The sequence below is a fragment of the Sciurus vulgaris genome, assembly GCF_902686455.1.
Source record: "Sciurus vulgaris genome assembly, chromosome: 2".
Lineage (NCBI taxonomy): Eukaryota > Metazoa > Chordata > Mammalia > Rodentia > Sciuridae > Sciurus > Sciurus vulgaris.
In genome coordinates this window covers 153,111,903-153,133,656 of record NC_136462.1, presented here as the reverse complement: position 1 = coordinate 153,133,656, position 21,754 = coordinate 153,111,903, and the positions used below count along the sequence as shown (strand labels likewise).

The 21,754-nt window shown below is 38.6% G+C and overlaps 1 protein-coding gene across 4 annotated transcripts in view; it reads right to left on the bottom strand.

The window, feature by feature from the left end:
• Positions 1 to 21,754, bottom strand: part of CTXND1 (cortexin domain containing 1) — a 52,748-nt gene that overhangs the window by 12,769 nt on the left and 18,225 nt on the right. For 2 of the 4 annotated variants that reach the window (XM_079124219.1, XM_079124217.1), the window contains one exon: positions 6,697 to 6,830. The gene's annotated coding sequence lies outside the window, so the exon portion shown is untranslated. The remainder of the gene's footprint in view (positions 1 to 6,696; positions 6,831 to 21,754) is intronic. The other 2 variants (XM_079124218.1, XM_079124216.1) reach the window with 2 other exon arrangements.

Genomic DNA, 21,754 nt, shown 5'->3' with positions numbered 1-21,754 from the left:
TTTGTTGATTTTATTCTTTTATTGAATGAGCTCCATGCAATAAACTTTCCTCTTAGTACTTCTTTCGTAGTGTCCCAGAGATTCTGATGTTGTATCAGTGTTCTCATTTACCTCTAAGAATTTTTTTTATCTCCTCCCTGATGTCTTCCGCTATCCATGCATGATTCAATAGCATATTAATTAGTCTCCATGTACTGGAGTAGTTTCTATTTTTTTTCAAACTAATAGGAATTTATTGTTTTAAAAACATAAAACCAGGCACAGTGGCATGCACATGGCCCCAGCTACTCAGAAGGCTGAAGGCAGGAGGAACCCTTGAGCCCCTGGGCAACAAAGGGAGACCCTGTCTCTTAAAAATACAGTAAAGTAAATAAAAGTATCACCAGGCAGCCATTTGAAACCACAACCATATCCAGGCAAGTGAGACAAGCATCCATCCTTCCCCCTGTTTGCAGGAATCCTTGAGTGTCTAGGCGCCATGGCTTTGGTAGAGTCACCCACCTAGCATGACAGCCAGAGCCTTAGAATAAGGGAAGTGCCATCAGCAAATACTAGGAATAAAATTGATTTAGTTGGCTTCATGTAACCATAACTACTCCTATCTACCTGTGTGGTAGAATAGTGGTTATGAGTTCCAGAAGTTGAACATAAAAATGAAAATTTGAAAAGAATACCCCCTAAAAGCTCCATATATGTTTCAATCTGTTTCAGTCCAGGAAGATAACATCCTATAGTGAGATCCTGGATTTCTGAGGGATGTCATTTACTGCCTTTTAAGACAGGAAAACCTTTCATTATTCTTTTTAAACTCCACATTTTGGTGTAAATCTGACCCACCTGGTTACAAATACTTCTAGAAACAGTTTTTATTCCAATAAATGAATTCATGTACTCACAGATCAGAAAACTGTCTTTAATAACTGATTGCTTTAGTAACAGACAATGTCTACATCCCAAGCATATGTGTGTTGGGGTGGGGGTGGCGGGGGGTTGGCTTTGAATCGAAACTTTTCCAAGGGCACATCGGGCATAGCCTTAATGACTTATCCAACTTTTTTGTTGTTGTTTTTCTTTTATTGTAAACAAATGGGATACATGTTGTTTCTCTGTTTGTACATGCCATTTGTGTAATCATAAATTTACATAGGGTCATGTTGTTTGATTCATTCTGTTATTTTTCCCTTCCCCCCACCCCTCCCACTCCTGTCTTCCCTCTATACAGTCCTTCCTTCCTCCATTCTTGCCACCCTCCCTAACCCTAACCCGAACCCTAACACTAACCCCTCCCACACACCATTATGTCATCAGCCGCTTATCAATGAGATCATTCATCCTTTGGTTTTTTGAGATTGGCTTATCTCAGCATGATATTCTCCAATTTCATCCATTTGCCTACAAATGCCATAATTTTATCATTCTTTATGGCAGAGTGCTATTCCAGTGTGTGTGTGTGTGTGTGTGTGTTTCTTTATCCATTCATCAATTGAAGGGCATTCCACAATCTGGCTATGGTAAATTGAGCAGCTATGACTATTGATGTGGCTGTATCTCTGTAGTATGCTGATTTTAAGTCCTTTGGGTATAGGCCAAGGAGTGGGATAGCTGGGTCAAATGATAGGTCTATTCCAAGCTTTCTGAGGAATCTCCACACTGCTTTCCAGAGTGGCTGCACTAATTTGCAACCCCACCAGCAATGTATAAGTGTACCTTTTTCCCCACATCATCGCCAACACCTATTGTTGCTTGTGTTCTTGATGATTGCCATTCTAATTGGGGTGAGACGGAATCTTAGGGTAGTTTTGATTTGCATTTCTCTTATTACTACAGATGTTAAACATTGTTTCATATATCTGTTGATTGCTTGTACATCTTCTTCTGTGACGTGTCTGTTCATTTCCTCAGCCCATTTGTTGATTGGATTATTTGTATGCGTGGTGTAGAGTTTTTGAGTTCTTTATATATTCTGGAAATTAGTGCTCTATCTGAAGTATGAGTGGCGAAGATATTCTCCCACTCTGTAGGCTCTCTCTTCACATTACTGATAGTTTCCTTTGCTGAGAGAAAGCTTTTTAGTTTGAATCTATCCCACTTGTTGATTCTTGCTTTTATTTCTTGTGCTATGGGATTCCTGTTAAGGAAGTCTGATCCTAAGCTGACATGTTGAAGATTTGGACCATTTCTTCTATAAGATGAGGGGTCTCTGGTCTGATTCTGAGGTCCTTGATCCATTTTGAGTTGAGTTTTGTGCAGGGTGAGAGATAGGGGTTTAATTTCATTCTGTTGCATATGGATTTCCAGTTTTCCCAGCACCATTTGTTGAAGAGGCTATCTTTTCTCCATTGCATGTTTTTGGCACCTTTGTCTAATATGAGAAAATTGTATTTATTTGGGTTTGTGTCCGTGTCCTTTATTCTGTGCCATTGATCTACCTTTCTATTTTGGTACCAATACCATGCCGTTTTTGTTACTGTTGCTTTGTGGTATAGTTGAAGATCTGGTATTGCGATACCCCCTGCTTCGCTCTTTCTACTGAGGATTGCTTTAGCTATTCTGGGTTTCTTATTCTTCCAGATGAACTTCATAATTGCTTGCTCTATTTCTGTAAGGTATGTCATTGGGATTTTAATTGGAATTGCATTGAATCTGTATAGCACTTTTGGTAGTATGGCCATTTTGACAATATTAATTCTGCCTATCCAAGAACATGGGAGATCTTTCCATCTTCTAAGATTTTCTTTAATTTCTTTCTTTAGTGTTCTGTAGTTCTCATTGTAGAGGTCTTTCACCTCTTTTGTGCGACTGATTCCCAAGTATTTTTTTTGAGGCTATTGTGAATGGGGTAGTTTTCCTAACTTCTCTTTCTGAAGATTCATCACTTATGTATAAGAATGCATTGGATTTATGAGCATTGATCTTGTAACCTACTACTTTACTGAATTCACTTATGAGTTCTAAGAGTTTTATGGTGGAATTTCCGGGTTCCTCTAAATATATAATCATGTCATCAGTGAACAGGATAGTTTGAGTTCTTCTTTACCTATTCATATTCCTTTAATTTCTTTGGTTTGTCTCCTTGCTCTGGCTAGAGTTTCAAGGATGATGTTGAATAGAAGTGGTGAAAGAGGGCATCCCTGCCTTGTTCCAGTTTTTAGGGAGAATGCTTTCAGTTTTTCACCATTTAGAATGATATTGGCCATGGGCTTAGTGTAGATGGCCTTTACAATGTTAAGGAATGTTCCCACTATCCCTATTTTTTCTAGTGTTTTGAACATGAAGGGATAATGTATTTTATCAAATACTTTTGCTGCATCTATCCAAATACTCATGTGATTCTTAACTTTAAGTCTATTGATATGGTGAATGACATTTATTGGTTTCTGGATGTTGAACCAACCTTGCATCCCTGGGATAAAACCCATTCAATCGTGGTGCACTATCTTTTTAATATATTTTTGTATGCGATTTGCTAAAATTTTGTTGAGAATTTTTGCGTTGATGTTCATTAAGGATATTGGTCTGATTTTCTTTCCTCAATGTGTCTCTGTCTGGTTTAGGTATCAGGGAGATACTGGCTTCATAGAATGAGTTTGGGAGGGTTCCCTCCTCCTCTATTTCATGGAATACTTTGAGGAATATTGGAATGAGCTCTTCTTTAAGGGTTTTGTAGAACTCAGCTGAGAACACATCTGGTCCCGGTCTTTTCTTTGTTGGTAGGCTTTTGATGACCTCTTCTATTTCATTGCTTGAAATTGATTTATTTAAGGTGTGTATGTCCTCCTCGTTCAGTTTAGGTAATTCATATGTCTCTATAAACTTGTTGATGTCTTCAAGGTTTTCTGTTTTGTGCGAATATAGATTTTCAAAATAGCTTCTAATTATGTTTTGTATTTCACTCGTGTCTGTTGTGATATTTCCTTATTCATTCCAAATTTTGGTAATTTGAGTTTTCTCTCTCCTTCTCTTTGTTAGTGTGGGCTAAGGGTTTATCAATTTTGTTTATTTTTTTCAAAGAACCAACTCTTCATTTTGTTAATTTTTTTTGATTGTTTCTTTTGTTTCAATTTCATTGATTTTGGCTCTGATTTTAACTATTTCCGGTCTTCTACTACTTTTGGTGTTGGTCTGCTCTTCTTTTTCTAGGGCTTTGAGCTGTAGTGTTAAGTTGTTTATTTGTTGATTCTTTCTTCTTTTGTTGAATGCACTCCATGAAATAAATCTTCCTCTAAGTACTGCTTTCATAGTGTCCCAGAGATTTTGATATGATGTGTCTTTTTTCTCATTTACTTCTAAGAATTTTTTTATTTCCCTCCTAATGTCTTCTGTTATCCATTCATCATATAATAGCATATTATTTAATCTCCAGGTATTGGAGAAGTTTCTGTTTTTTATTCTGTCATTTATTTCTAATTTCAATCCATTATAATCTGATAGAATACAAGGTAGTATCTCTATCTTCTTGTATTTCCTAGCAGTAGCTTTGTGGCATAAAATATGGTCTATTTTAGAGAAGAATCCATGTGCTGCTGAGAAAAAAGTATATTCACTTTTTTCTCAATCACTAGTTGATAGATGAAATACTCTATATATGTCTGTTAAGTCCAAGTTATTGATTATATTATTGAGTTCTATGGTTTCTTTGTTCAGAAACTTCCTTCTTGACATGTATTGAATTCTGGTTTTTCAACTCAGTGCCTTGAGATAACAGAAAACTGTTTAGGGAGACTTCAGGATTCTTCAGCAATTGATGTTTGATTCTGTTCTATGGATTGGCTTGAATATGTGTGCTATTTGCTATTAGCCACTAATGAGTACATGAACAGGGTTAGGGATAAAGAAATGTGTGTTTGGTTGAAGTTCTGCTGCTCCTTTGCTCTGGAATTTTAAAAATTTATTTTTAATTGGCACAATTATCATACATTGGGTAGTGTGATGTTTTGACAGAAGTATCCAACATGAAATGATCAAGTCAGGATAATTAGCATGCCCATCATCTCAAATACTTTTTTGTGTTGAAAGTATCCAAAATTATTTCTTCTATAGATTTTGAAATATACAAGTTATTATTAATCATAGTCATGCTAATGTACTCTAGAACACTAGAACCTATTCCTCCTATATAACTATATTTTTGTTCCCAATAATCAACCTCTATTTTCTTCCTCCCCGTTTCCCTTGCTAGCTTCTTGTAATCACTGTTCTACTCTTCAACTCTTTGAGATTAATTTTCTTAGTATCCATTTATGAGTGAGAACACATGGTACTTGTCTTTCTGTGCCTGGCTTACCTCACTTAACATAATGTCCCCTAGGCTCACTCATGTTGTCACAAATGACAAGATTTCTTTCTTTCTATAGCTAAATAATATTGTGCACATGTATACCACATTTTCATTATTCTTCTGTTGATGAACACCTTGACTGATCCCTGTGGGAATCTGAAAGATGTTCACTGCAACACTGCTATAACAGTGAAAAACTGGGAACAAAATTAATTTCTGTCAGTAGTAAGATGGCTAAAAAGCCAGTATGAGTTGGGAATGGTGGTGCATGCCTGTAATCTCAGCAACTCAGGAGACTGAGACAGGAGGACTGCAAGTTCAAGGGTAGCCTCAGCAACTTAGCAAGACACTGTCACAAAATTTTCAAAAAGGACTGGGTATATAGCTCGGTGGTAGAGCACCCCTAGATTCAATCCCCAGACCACAAAATTAAATGAATAAATAATAAGTAAACAAACAGTTAAAATAGTCCTGACATTTTTGTGACATGAAAAACTTTGAGGCAGTTAAAAATACATTAAAAAATACATTAAAATTTTTTTTCAATTTAAAAAAAGAAATACACAAGCATACAGATACACAAAAGAAGAATAAGAAATTCTATAAAGCAAACAAGTGAATTGAGGGAAAATACCTCAAATATGATGTATTATTTATGTAACATAAAATAAGTCATACATTGCTGTGTGTACATGTTTGTGACAGGATGGGAGGTCTGTGTTCTTCTCACTGCTAGGTCAAGACCTGCTCCTGCTTTTTTTTTTTTTTTTTTTTTTTTTTTTTGGCGGTGTTGGGGATTGAACCCAAGGCCTTGTGTTTGCAAAGCAAGCACTCTACCAACTGAGCTATCTCCCCAGCCCTGCTCCTGCTTTGATTATTCTATTGTTTGAGAAAAATTTTCCCCTAGAAATGTTCAAACAACAATATACCAAGCACCTACATTTCCAGGTGCAGAATTTATAATAATTATGTGACTATATTTGCTTTGTCTTTTTTTAAGAAGTAGATCTTCATGTAATTCCTAACCTTCAGAATTGTATCTCTCACTATCCCCATACGTACCACTCTCTTGTGCACTCCAGAGGCCCCCCCCAAACCTTCTAAGGTTCCTTGGACTACACTGAGCACATGATCTAGCCACCTACCTCCATTTCATACAGGAGGAGACTGGAGAGTAAGGAAAGGAAGGGGTTTTCCCAGAGTCTCAGAGCAACACACAGGTGAAAGTGGAGCCAGTTCAGGTTTCTGACTTCCTGCCTATGACTAGAGCCTTTCAGTATGGATTTCACCTGATCATTTACTGACTTTCAGGTGAGGATAAATGTGTTGATCTTCATGCTCCTGTATTTCACAGTAGGACTTGGTCTGGCCTCTCAAACTCTGACTCTGTAATTCCAAGCAAACAGTCTGCCTCTTACCTCATATATCATAGGGATGGGACCTCAGTGGGATCTTCTTGCAACGCTCCTCTGTCTTGTCTGGTACCAGAATGGGGTCCCAGAACCTGGCAACAGTCCAGGGGAAGATTACAGCGTCTCCTGGATCCTTCCTGCTGGGGAAAAAGCCAAGAATGTGGACTCAAAGAACAGATTTGTCTTTCTGCCTTCCAGATGGAGTGTGCTCATTAACCTTAATTACCAGGGCAGCACAAGTTCCATCTAGCTCAAAGTGAGGACACGACACTCTAGAGGAACACAAGGAATCCTGTTGCTGTTCCCTTGGACCTGAGTGGCTGGCCTTCCTGCAGCCTGCTCAGTGGTCCCCAGCATAATGGCACCTTCAGTCAGAACCCAGTCCCCTAAGCCAAATGCTTCATCTGTCATCTTCTTGGGGTGGCTGGAGGTGGCTGCTTCAAAGCCAGGAATTCTGAACTGGGCAAGCGAATGACCCTCAAGGGAAGTAGCTTCTGATGACCAAGCATACTTGTCAAGGCACACATTTTTAGAGTAGCAGTTTTAGTAGCAGCCCCCAAGTAGAAGAGTTCTACCAACTGCTGTGAGAAAAGCCAGAGGTCAAAAAAAAAAAAAAAAAAAGAATCCAAAAATAGGACCTGGAAACAAATACCTAAGTTGGAGTTTTAGGAAAAACCTTGAAATAAGGCAGTCATAATTAAAAGGGTACATGAATCCAGGATTTATATACAAATTTGTGTACTTCCCAAGGGCTGGGGGTGGCGGTGCTCAGGGAAAGCACAAACATTTGAATTGTCTCATCTCATCCTCTGTTTTTAACATCTTTTTGTTTTGGTGAACTTAAGTTGGACTCACATGCAACTTTAAAAAAGCCTGATTATTTTTAGTGCCTATATTAGTGCATTATAGTTCTGCATAATACTGGGGTTCATTTTGACATATTCATATATGCACAGAATATAATTTGCTTCATTTCAGTCCCCAATTCTTCCTCTTTCCCTCCTTCCTCCTCCTGCTATTCCCCTTCCTCTTTTCTATAGGTCTTCCTTCTATTTATTTATTTTAAATTGATACTTTATAGAAAATTTTAAATTGTTACTTTATACAAAATATATCGTGAGATAGATGGATAGAAAGACAGACAGACATAGCATAATTTGGTCAATTTCATTCTGCAGTTTCTCCCTTTTCCCATCCCTCCCCCCTCCTTTCAATTCCCTTCCTCTACTCCACTGCTCCACTGACCACCTTTCTATTTATGTAGGATCCACCCATCCCCCATTTTTCCTTATTTTGCTCCAGCTTCTGCATACAAGAGAAAATATTAGACCCTTGATTCTCTAAATCTCACTTATTTCACTTAGCATCACATGTATCTTTGATAACATTTACTAAAATGCCAAGCAGAGCAATTTTACGTTTCGTAAATGAACACCTTATTTGTTTTTTAAAACATTGATGTAACTGATATTACAAACTTAAACTAGGAAAAAAAGTTACAGATTATAAACCTGTTTGAAGAGATATGAAAAATGTCCTTACTTTTTATGCTGCTTCAGGAACTTCACCAATCATCTGGTAATGTAAGCACAAGCCTGGCATGTCAGACCTTTTCTTACTGACCTCTGAATATCTTCAAATTCATTCACTCACTGCCTCCATAATTGTTCTTTGTTCTCTGGCAACAAGGTGGCCATGAGGCATTTAGCCAGGCTTATTCTAGCCAGTGCACTATTTAATCATTAATACTAATCTAACTATTAATACTACCAAATATTTACTCATTAAGCATTTATTTCCAAGTGAGTAAAACTTGTTCCATCTTCAATCTTTTTGGTTGGTTCAAACCAGAATGAACCTGAAAGCTGTTCCCGGTTCTATGGTTTCTATTTCTTTTTCTTTTTTTAGGGATGCCGGGAATTGAATCCTGTGCCTTAGGCATGCTAAGTACACAATCCACCACTGAGCTATATCCACAGCCCAGTTCTGTAGCATCCTGCCCTCCCACACTAAAGGGTATATACAGGAAAGGAGGTATTCGCCCTTTCTGCATCATGTCTGGACTTGGTCTCTCACATCACCTCTCTGTTCCTGAACAGGTATCTAATGAAACAATAAGGTGATAAAATCTGTATGGTTGGTAGAGTTTTGATATCTGTTTGGAATATCAAATCTTGGGATGCCAGCTCAAGGCCACCCTATCCCCAATGACTCAGACTCGGCAGCCTCACTTTCTGTACCAGTGTACAGTGTGTGTCTCAGTCTACTCAAGCCTCCCTAACAAAATACAACAGACTGAGTAGCTTAAACAGGCACTTATTTGCTCACAGTTTGAGAGGCTGGAACTCCCAAATCCAGGTTCATAAAGGGTCTGGGAGTTGCTCATGAGGGACCTCTTCATGGTTGGCAAATGGCTGCCTTCTCACTGTGGCCTTGCATAGTGGCCACACACTTTCTTTGGTGTGAGTATATGTGTGTTCTTATAAGGCCACCAATGCTATTGAGTTGGGACCCCACACTATACTTTATTTAATCTTAATTACTTTCTAAGAGCCCCATCTCCAAATATCATCATGCCACATTAAGGGTTAGGGTTTCAATATATGGGTTTTTTTTGTTGTTGTTTTATTTTGTTTTATTTTGCAGGGGTGGAGGGACAAAATTTAGTTCAGAGCAGTAAGTTCCTTGAGAATAGGGTAGGTCTGCCTCTGACTGAGGAGTATGGACTCAGATCTATATCTTTTAGACTAGCTCACAGCAAGAGTCGGATGACAACTGATGTCTTCCTGTTTCCCTCCAAGAATCAACAGTAGGAAAATGAGGATGTTATAGAAGAATGCCACTTATCACTGTGGAGATAAACAGCAGGCTGAAAGGACATTGTACATTCTCTCCCAGTAGCATAAATCCGTGCTGACCATGAGCACTAATCAGCTGGTCCTATAAATAGAAGTGGAGCCATTATGAAAGGTGACCTGTGAGAATGACATCCCCAGCTGACAAATGGGTTAAGTGGATGACATTTGCTCAGGTCAGAGGAGACTCCAGTGTCACAACCCCCACTACTCACATTGTCCTATGGGACTATACCTTGTGGCCTCAATCCTCTATCGGAACAACTAACAGGCCTGTCAGAGGAGATGAAGAGTATCTGGTAATAGATTATTAAAAACATGACAGCTGTTGGAATTGCAGAGATATATGGAAGAAACGGGGTTAATGGAATATAGTATTGTGTTTAGGACTTACCTTTTAATAACTAACTATCTCTAGTTTCTTAGAAGCCTTCCAGAATGAAGAAGTAGTATGAAACAGCACTGCACTGTTTTTAAGTGAAAGAAGAGATTATTTCTGCCAAGAGAACGTATGCTCATTTTATCATACTTCATAACCCACAATTACAGTTCTGTGTCAACTTATGACATGATGCTCTTGCTGTTGCTCTTCCTTAGGTCTTTCTGGGTTTCCTTCACCATTCTGTAGCACAACCCCTCACCCCACATGATTTTTTTCCAGAAGCCCACACCTAAGACTTCCTAGAAGCCTACCTTTGGGCTTCCGAGTTTCTCCACCCATGTATGCAGAATGCTGCAAGTGCCAGGGAGCTTATGTCACCATGGGGTGGCCCATGGCTAATAATTGTCTCCTGCAGGAGAATGAAAGTCTAGCTCAGTGGTCTTTAGGGGGGACAAATTCTGTAGTGCAATTTATACTCCAGGGCATCTAGGAGTAGGTGAGACTTGTATTTCACCTGAAATTGCATCTTTGCTGAGATTCTAGTCCCTCTTGCCCTGCTTCTTCCAGTTCCCTACTAGATTCATGTGGGAGCATGTCCTAGATAGATCCTTGTCCATGAGTTATGGTCTCAGAGCTTGCTTTGGATAACCTGACCCAAGGCAGATAAACCTCAATCCCCTGTGTCATTACCATAATTAATTCAAGATATCAAAAGTACACTGGAAGTCAGATAGGTAGCATAATATATTCAAGGCTAAATAAGACCCAGTTCTTGCTCTTTGGGATTCTTATCCTGTGTGAGGAGAAATAGATGCAAAAATTAGGACATTCATGGTCAGAAAAATTATGCACTAGACAGAAGTCCAAGGGTGAAACTGGACAATCTTTCATGGAGTTGAATATTTAGATCATCACTCATGGATCCCCACAACTATCTCATCAGAAGCCAGTAATTGAAATGAGATTATCCAGAGATCTTTGGAGAGCCCTTTAGTCTAATGGATTGAATTCCCATGACATACATGGGAGAGTAACAAAACTTCTGAGAATATATCAGTGGAAACACTGCCAAGTTGAACTAAAATTAAGAGACAGATGAAATGAGAGAAGGCTGTTGGGCTCCTAAAATTCTGCAAGTGGAAAACATGCTGCTAAAACCAACAAATATATGCTACCCTTCATGAAAAAGGATAATTCTATGGAAGAGCTGTGGCCCAAAGGGCAGAGAGGGTAAGCACAGAGGGTAGCACCTTAAACTATATAGGATTAGCCTAAGGCTTTGAAAACTAATGGGATTTTTTTTATTGGATTTTGAAATATCTTGGGACTGATGAGTCCTTTACTCCTTCAACATTTTTTTTTAAATGGGAATGTGTACAACTATCAGCTTGTCTGTCCTACCATTGTATTTTCAGAGCAGATAACTTGTTTTCCAAGTCCACAGATAGAGAGAAATTTTCTCTAGGATGAGTCATACCCAGCATCTGAGTCTCACCCATACCTGATTTAGTTGAGAATCAGGGCTTTGAAGTGATGATATAATGGTTTAAGACTCTGGGTGATGTTGGAATAGGTAGGGTGAATGTATGTAAGATAGACATTAACATTTGGTAGCCAGAAAGTGGACTGTGGTAGGTTAAATAATACCTACTCTAAATCCATGATATATTCCTTGGAGCTTACAAATATTATCTCATATGGCAGAAGAGGCTATTAAAATGTGATTAAGTTAATGACCTTGAGATGGGGATAGTATCCTGGGTTATCTAGGTGGGCCCAAATGTAATCACAAGTGTTCTCATAAGAGTAGGACTGAGGGAGATTTGTCTATAGCAGCAGAGAAGGCAAAGCATGCACAAAAAGAGAGACTAGGGTAATGTGGCCAGGAGCCTAGAAATGTTGGCATCCTCTAGAAGTGGAAGAAGCAAAAAAATGGATTCTTCTCTGGAGTCTTGAGAAGGAAACAGACATCCTGATTTTTACTCTCTAAAATTCATTTTAGATTTCTAAGCCTCAGAACCAAAAGTGAATACATTTGTGTTGTTTTAAGGCATCAAGTTCATGGTAATTTATAATAGAGGCAATGAGAAACTTATACAAGTAATCACTGGACTTTTAACATAATGCACTTCTGTACATAATCCTTTTAATTCTTATATTCAATCTATAAAAGATACCAGCTATTTTTGCTCTATTCCCCCAAGTTTAGAGAAATGAAAACAAATCAATCAAGGGCATACAAGAACATGACGTTTGGCTACTAGATGAGAAATGACTCACCATTCCTCATCATTCCTAAATGAATGTCAGAAAAATTCACCTTAAAATGGAACCAAAAACCAAAATGATGTGTGCTGGCTTTGAGCACTGACTGCCAGACAAAGCATCCAGCTGGGGAAAAGAAGAAAGAAGTTGCACAAAGCTAAGGAAAGCATCAGTGCTGTTGCTGAGATGTGGACCCTGTTGCAGTGGAATCTGTAGATTCCCCTTCCTGACCTGCTGATCTACCTGCTCTGTGGTTCCACCTCTCGTGATAGCAACAGCAACAAAAGAAGCCAGAGTGATAGCATCAGTAAAGACTATGAGAACTGAGGTGAGACAGCTGCTTGTATTTGTACTAAAAGATTCATTCCTTGAGGAAAACTTAGTGACCTTGTGTCCCTTACAGACTCATTCGCAAGTATAAAACACCTGAAAAAATCATCAGTGCTAAGAATGGGCGCTTGTCGCTGGCTCTTTGCGGTACCAAATCCGCGGATATTTGTCACCACTTGCAGCAACAATTTGCACAGGTCTTATGGGTGGTGGACTGGAAACTGAGCCACTTCTATCTCTGGGCTGCTTCCTTGCTTGCTTGTTTATAGAGGATAGAGGAAATGAGGCTTACTTGCTTTGAGAGGAGAGAGAGAGATTTTGCTTATCAGAGAGAAAGAGAGACTTTGAGAGAAGGACAGGCTTTGCTTAGAGCTTAGAGGAAGAGAGACTTGCTACACCTTACTTAAGGTCTACTGCTTCTTACTGGTGCGTCCTGCATCCTGTGACTAAGGGTGCATCTACCTAAAGTGCTTTAGTGATGCGTCTCAGTTCTCCGCTCTGCGATCTGCCTTCCACCGCTTTCTGCTAGCTGCTGTTCTGCTATCTTTTCTGCTAATGGCTTCTCTGCGCTTCTTTCTGCTAGCTGCTGCTGCTTTTCCCTACTAGCTGCTGTGCTGCGCTGTCTCGCTCCGCCTACACTTATATCACCTCCAGGAGGCAGAGAGCAGGGCCACGCCTCTTACGCAAAGATTAGCAGGCACAATTAGGAGTGCTTGAGAACACATGTGCATACATTGTGTGCGTGGACGATAAATCACCTGAGTGTGCTTATGTCAATTAACCTCCTCACTGCCGATGTGATCAGGCGCCGTTCTGGCACCGTCAACATGGCACAGCCCACTGTGGCGCTAGCTTCCCACTGGTTATGAAGGATCAAGGTGGGGGGAACAATGATACTACACTAGCTCCACATACCTCCTAAGGCAATGTGATACCACAGAAAAACACACGGGAGACACATGCTTGTGGGTCCAATCTTGCGTGCATTAATGTAGAATCTTTAGAATGTTGCTCCTGCTAGGTTTCAATCTCTTTATTTGTACAATAGGGGTAGCCATGCCCATCTTATGGAGTTTCCATGCTAATCAAGTAAAAGAAGTATTCATTTCTTTCCCATGTCTTTTCCATTCTCCCTTTAGAACAGGGACAGATGCACTCTGGACGCTCCTGGTTGCTTCTAGCTTTAAGTTACCCTGCCTGGTCTGCTCAGAGTTTTCTTTCTGAGTTTTACAACCTGTGGTGACTACAAATTTGAATCTGTGCCTGGCTTGGATTTGGCTTGCCTTTGGACTCTCTTCTGTCCCTGAGTCACCTGCTTGTTTCACAGATTCAGTATGTATGTTAGGACCTAGTGAATTTTTGTGTTCTTTCAAATTTTTAATTATGAGAAAATGTTCCAGTGAGCATTCTTAAATAGGTACTCTTAAGCCAGGATACTTTTTTCCTCCTAGGAATTCCTGAGTCATAAAATAGGCATCTCTCCAGCATTATTAGATATTTCCATCTTTCCTCCAGAGTGGTTGTCCTGATCCTTAGTTACAACCAATGATCTTGGGAGTACCTACCCCTGCCCATCCTTGGCATGACTTGGTACTGTCAGCCTTGGATTTCTGTCTTTCCAGTAGGTGTAAATGGAATGACCTTGCGGATTTAATTGGCATTTCTCTAATTTCTAATGATGAACATCTCATTTTATCAGCAATAGAGTTTTCCTTTTGAATTGGGTTTATTGGGTTGATTTTCTTTTTGTCATTTCTTCTTTGGTACTGTGCTTTATTGCTTTATACTTTTTACCCATGGTTTTTCTTTGAACTTTGTTTATAGAACCTTATTTATTCTTGCTTAATTGTTTTAATTTTTTTAATTACAATGGTACTTTATTTTAATAGTCACAAGATTTGACACTTCAAAAAAATACTACTAATAAATAACAAAAGTGGAGTTGTTTTAAATTTTAATGGAGTAAGCCTTATTAATGTTTTCCTTTATAATTGATGAATTACAAATTGATGAATTATAAATAATTTTTTCCTTTCCCATTATCATAAATACATTTTCCTACATATATATTCTAGAACTTTGAGATTTGTGTCTTTCACATTTAGGTCTATAATCCATCTGAAGTTGATTTCATTTGGAAATTTACCTTAACTTTTCCCATATGGATCAACAATCATCTCATCCCCATTTATTGACTCATCTGTCTCTTCCACAATGATATGTAATATCAATTTTCATTTCTGTCTACACAGTAATCCATTTCTGCGTTCTCTATCCTTTTGGATTTGCTTACTATTTCTCTCTGTGCCAACACTATACTGTCTTAGTTTACATTAAAATGGCTTTATCATATATCTTGCTATAAGCTAGTCCAAGTCCCACACCTTATAATTTTTATTCAAAGATACCCTGGCTCCTCACTGTTTCATGCATGTCAGGATTTTCTTGATAAGTCCATGAAGAACTCTATTGGGATGTTGACTGGAATTGCATTGAATTTATAATTTAATTTGTAGTAAATTTATCATCATCCTTATGATATTGCATCTTTGCATTTGTGAAAAAGATATTCAGACTCTCACCATACCCATTAACCATGTTTTATAATTTTCTTCATGAGGAAACACATTTTTCTGTTTGTATATTACTAAGCATTTTATGGTTCATAGAATCAATTTTTTTAATAATAGTCTGTCTTTCTTTTTTCTGGTTTTTTTTTTTTTTTTTTTTTTTTTTTTGCATTTTATGATTGGTCCTTGTTGGTGTATAAGACCAATAGAGATTTTTATATTTGAAAAAGAGATAAGGTGACTGCTTCAACTGGTAACTCCCTGATGGGTTTAGGGTAAAACTTCATAAGCTTTTATGCTTATTCTCTGATATCCATCATTCAATCTGCACTCTCCTCCAGACCTTGCTGCTGAGGTCTTAGGATAGTTGTGTTAGGTTGGAGACATGTTTCAGCAGGAAATAAGGAAACTATTGGTTGAAAAACCATTAGGATATTTTTATTTTTAAGAGTTCTCTTCCCCTTGAATAAGATACTTTATCTCTGTATATTCCACTTGTCTCCTCCATGCAAGGTAGACAGCAATAAACATTGACTTTACATAGAAAAAGAGTTCTCCTCCCCATTGTTTGCTGTGGGAGCCTCAAGTCACCCCTCCCCCAATCTGTCTGTAGCCTTTCTGGTGTTAGGACCCTTCCAGAGCATATCCTCTGGTTCATTTAGGAACCAGTTCATGTACACAACCCTGTGTCAAGTGGCAAGCCTTCCATGTTTGGAAAGATCCCTCTCTAGAGTTCTTCAGTTTATCCAGCCCCTATGTAGCTGAATGCTCCAGGTCCCCCTTGATGGAATATCTGACCCCTGAGCCTGGAATCTTCTGCTGCTCTGGTGGGTACATTGTCCACTCCTCTCCTGATGGGAGTCAGCCTTGACAAGAGGGTAGAATATTCAGTCATTGACTGTCAGTCTGACCCTATCTTTTTCATGTCTTCCAAAAATTCCAATTAGTTTTCAGTTCCTCCAACAGCACCCTGCCTTTTCTTTTGGCATTGCTACAAACTTTTGTACCAATTTTTTTTTTAATTCTTTCGTAATTTTAGTGGGATGTAAAGAAACTAGAGAAAGGACCACGTAATTAATCACCATTTGGAATGAGCAGGATTTCTCTTCATCTCTTTGCTCCTTTGCCTATTAACTAGTCTAGTCTTCATATTTTATTCATTGCAATCATGGTTTATTGAGTTTTATTGAGTGAACCAAGCAGATGCTATTTAAAATTTACTTCTGTTTCATGAAATACATCATTTCCTACATGTTTCCTCTGGTTTTTTAATGCTAGCTTCTTCTTTAAAGTTACAAAGAAAAACAAAATAAGCAAACAACTGGTACACAAGAAATCTGGTCATAGTACCTTTGATGTGCAAAGAAAATGCACCTCTATTTCCTTTAGTAGATTCAATGCCCTTTACAGGCACCCTCCTTGTTGGGTAGTGGGGAAATTTACACATTAACAATATCACATTCTCCCTCAAGCATGTTCACATCACCACCTCTGTGCCATTCCTCCTAAGTATGGTGACCCCTAGGCTAGGCTTTATTTCAGAGTCCTGTGTTTCCCCTATTATTCCCAAAGTGAGCTACTGTCCCCAAGTTCTGCTTTTTGTTTGTTTGTTTTCTGGTACTAAGGATTGAACTGCATTGTGCATGCTAATTACACGTTCTACCACTAAGTTACATTCTCACTCCCTGGTCCCATGTTCTTGAGCTTCTCACATGTAGCTGGTTATTTTGAAAGCCTCTAGTGTGACCCTGAAACCAGGGTGAAGCTGGGAAACAAGAACCTATTACCTGATAACTTGACGTTCATCTTGTCTCAATCCTGGTTTCCCACAGTCCCAACTGGAAGGGACTGTTTCAGGCTTTCTGGATCATTTATATTGTACTTCATCTGTCGTTACTGGTTCACACTGAGGTGAACACAGAATTGGAAAGTAAATGTTTAGGAAACTTTCAGAGCAATATGACACTGTGGTGACATCCTAGTGTGGTGGTAGTGGACTCCCTTAAATAGGACACAGACCAGTTTTGTGTGAGTCACACAGTCCTATTCTGGGTACTGGTCATATGCAGTAAAACCATGTATAGTCCATGACAGATTGGAAATTTGGGGAAAAAATAACAACAGTTCATCGCCAAAGAGGTCTAGGAACACTGCTTTGTCAATTCTCCTATTCTAGCTAGGCCGAGCCACCATAATGGGTACATTGACCCTTCCTTGAAATGGAGGAAACAATGATCTAAATGGGAATTAAAAACATGTTACAACATGTTTTCCCTGGTTTTCTGGTTTTCCATGGAAATTATTGACTTTTACTAAAAATATTCTAGTAGGTTATATGATAACCAAAAAGCTAAATGAGCCATTCTTTCTCTTTGCATCCTTGTTATAGAGTACAACTTTGGGGAGGCCTAGAAAGAAGGTTAGGTGGAAAAAATACAAAAGATACACTACAGATTTTTTAAAATTCTGTGTTACATTTCCTCTTTCTCAGAAAAGGTTCTATCCAACCTGGAATTTGCTGAGTATGAAATTTTCCTTTCATACTGTGGACTGAAAGTCCATTTACTGAAGTGAGGCCAGAGGAGATTAGGGCAAAGGGGCAAGTTTCCCAATTGGGGGACAACACTGAGTTCTAGGATCCCTGGGGTGGTTTGAGAATTAAAGGACCTGAACCCTACATTCTTAATCAGGCTTAGTTAGATATTTTCTGGGTAATTTTATAGGCATTGCCCGCACCAATTGATTAATTTCAAGAATGACTTTCTAGAATGCTTGTGTTGATAGGATTGCATAAGGTTAAAAAAATCGATTCTGTTTCCAGATCTGCAGCAGTATAATTGCAAATTGCATCCTGCTGGGCTGGCAAGTGTGATGACAATCTCTAAACGCCTCTGTGGAGTGGGGCCATGTCTTTACTGATAAAGATGAGGACTTGTAGTTCCTACTATTAATATTCATGACCTCCCAAATATCACAAACATGAGCACATGCTCACATACTTCTATTAAGAAAAATTGTCCAAGATTTAAAAATAGACTGAAAGGATTCCTATAGGCCTTTCTGCGTCTTACTGGGCATGTCTAACCAGCAGCTTATAGTGGGGTTAACTGATTCTGTATGTCTCTGTGTCTTTGATTGATCTGTTTCTTATTGATTTGAATCTTTAACAACTCTGAAGGATAAATATAATTTGCTGAAAACTGATAGAAATGCAGATGATTTTTGCCTTAATAGCAATGCAAGGAATTTTGTACAGGAAAGATCACCCCAAAGTCTATAGTTTCATTACCTGTGGGACAGAAACAAGTTCTATATGTAAATTAGCAATCTTATTCATGCAGTGTTTCTTTCAGCAACTATAAAGATTCACTTTCTCTAGTTCGCTCTAACTAGCTGTCTTAGCTTGGGCGGCTATAACAAAAATACCATATATTGGGTGGCTTGAAAAAACAAATGGGTATTTCTCACTGTTCTGGAGAATGTGAAGTCCATGATCAAATAGCCTGCATATTTAGTCTGGTGAGGGCCTGTTGCTCATAGGCAATGTCTTCTCAATGTGTCCTCATATGGTAGAAGGTACAAGGCAGTTCCCTTGCCTCTTTTATAAGAGCACTAATCCCCTTCCTATGGACTCTATCTTATTACCTAATCATTTCCCTATTGCATTGGAGATTAGGTTTCAGTCTATGAACTTGGGGGGTACATTTTCAGACAATAGCACCAGCTTTGCCATATTACTGATTCTCTCACTAATGAACTCAATACATCATTATCACTTGTTCACTTTGTATATTTGTATGATATTCATGACTTTATCTTTTTGAATGATCACACTCTTGTGTCCTTAGAAATAAGGCGATGTGTCAAAATTGAACATCATTCATACCAGAGTGTTGACATTCAGAGAAAATATACCATCTCTATTTGGACTATAACTGAAATAATCCTTTGATAGGTGTGTAATACAGTTTAATTTTCTTCCAGTTCAATGATTTATGATTTTCAGTACCTGAAGGCAGCATCCTGGCTCTCTAGGGAAAAGTGTGAAGCCTTCTACATGGTTTTCCTATTCCTCATTCTCTGAGGAATGCATTCAAGAGATTGTGAGTGTATGTTATGAGCCCTGTGGCATGAGGAGAAGGTGCCCTTGGGGTGCTTATGGCCTTTGTCCACATAGTCTCTTGGAGTCTTTGGTTGGCCTTTTGGTCTATGCACCCTACAGGCTTCCACTGCTCAGGCTACTGGCTGCAGCAACTTGGGCTTTGCTTTTTGCTTTCTTTGTTTTTGTAGTTGTTGTTGCTGCTATTAATGTTGTCATTTGCTTATTTCTGCTTTTCAGTTTTAGTGTTGGGGAGTTTTGGTTTTTGGTTCCTTGGTTGATGTGGATTCTCACTAGCTCTCTCCCTGCTTCCAGAACCTCTGTGTCCCTTGCCTCTTTACCATACAGTCTGGTGGCTCTAGAGCTCACTCCAGTTTCTGTAATGGGGAGCCAGACCACTGTGCTAGCCTCAGGGCTACAAAGAAATTAAGAGTAGTTTGATAACGCTAAGCCCAGAGACACCTCAGTCTGACCACTACTTCCAATAAGTTGTGTTTTTAAAGAAATTTGTCCGTTTCATCTAAATCAAACTTATTGCTATAAAGTTATTTATTTAAACTGTATATATTTAAATTGCATTAAATACTTGGAAAAAGATTACTTCAGTTAATGGCCAAATAGGGATATTGCATTTTCTCTGAATGTCAGCACTTTGGTATGATGTTCAATTCTGACACAGCGCCATGTTTCCAAGGGCACAACAGAAGTGTAAAAATAGAAATGTCCAAAATTTTAAAGTCATGACTCTTACCCAAATATCTAAAATGAACAAGTAGAAACTCTTACTGTTTTTAAATGTTGGCCAAATCTATAATGATGCCTCTTTTTCATTCCTGATATTGGTGTGTTTGCATTTCCTTCCTTCCTTTTCTTCTCCTTGATCAGATTACCAGTTTTATTGATCTTTGAAAAGAAACAGCTCTTCACTTTGTCCTATTTTTGCCTTCTATTTCATCAACATCTACTCTTGTCTTTATTCTTTCCTGCACTTGATATTCTTTGGATATAATTTGCCATTCTTTTTCTACTACACTGAGTGGGAAGCTTACATACTTTGATTTTAGACTCTCCTTCTTTTCTAAAATATGCATGTTGAGCTATAAATGTTCCTGTAAGTAGTGCTTTAGCTGTAACCCACAAGTTCAAAATATTTTCTAATATAAATTGCTTTCTTCTTTGACTCAGAGGTATTTAAAAGGATGTTGCTTAATTTCCAAATATTTAGAGATTTGGTAGCTACCTTCCTACTAGTGATGGCTGATGTAGTTCCATCTAATCTGACTACAATTTCTCTGGCTCTACCTCACCACATAACTCATATGGGTAGTCTTCAAAGTGGATTTCTGTCAGTCCCAAACAGTTAGGGACCCTCTCAGATCTTAGTGTTCCTTCTCCTTTACTCATGTGCCTTGTTACCCCCAAGTCTAACTAGAAGAGAAATTGGAAGATATCTTTTCTCTCTCCTTTATCATACTTTCTGCCATTTTTGTCCTGCCTTTTTATTTTCATTTTGCCTGTATCAACTTCTCCTTCCTGAATATAGCTAATATCTCATTAAGAACATGAACATGGCTCTAAACCACAGGAGAAATTTATGAGCCAACTCCTCTAAATTGGTTTGTGATATGCTAAATAAAGAAGGAAATAGGGGAGTTTGGAAAATTTCTTATGGAGAAAAGAGCCTGGCCTGCAAGGCTATTATTCTGCTACATAATCATATTTTTGATAGTCAGGAACTGACTATCCCTGTGGCCTTTCTTTCTGCATGCCTCCTATAATGTTCTAATTTCCTTCCAGGCAAGCATTGCCAGGATGATGTAGGCTCAAGGTCACACACCCTGGAGTAAGAAAGAGAAAAGTAACAAGAGAAGGGTCTGGGTATGTTGAGAATAGCAGCTACTGTTTGTGCATAATTTATATTTCAAAAGAGGGTTTTCATTCATGGTGTTGTTTAAGCATTAACAATGGGTTTTCTGTGTTTCTCTAGCTATGCAGGATCACAGAGGTGTGCAAGTCTCAAGCCCGTGGTTACTAAGAAGCCTCTTGGTACACCATGGGACCAGGTTAAGGGAGCCGACAGTGATTCTGGTTGTGATGGGAGTGAAAGACAAGATGGGCATGGGGGCAAGGCTATAGGAATGGAGTGGGACTTGACTGTGACAAGCACTGAATGACAAGCCCAGATGATGGGTGTGACCCAGGTGGTGGTAACAAGGATGTGCAAAGTGTGGGAAAAGCTGCTGGAACAAATGGACAGCCCCTGGCTTCTGCTAACCTCCTTCCTCTTTGATATCCAAATACCTTAGATCAGACCAATGGCCAAAGATATTTTTAGGAAATTGATCTGACATTTTTAATCCAGTCACAATTTCTTCTGTGGTCCTTATTTACCTTTTACATTACTAAACTCTGGCAAAGACATCTTAGTGGATTTCTTTAAATATATAATAAATATATAATCTTTTTTTTTCTCCAAATGGTGAAATTAAGTCAAGTAACTTGGATAAGCATTGAGAATCCTCCTGGCAACCAAACATAACTCTTCTACACTTGCCTCTCACAG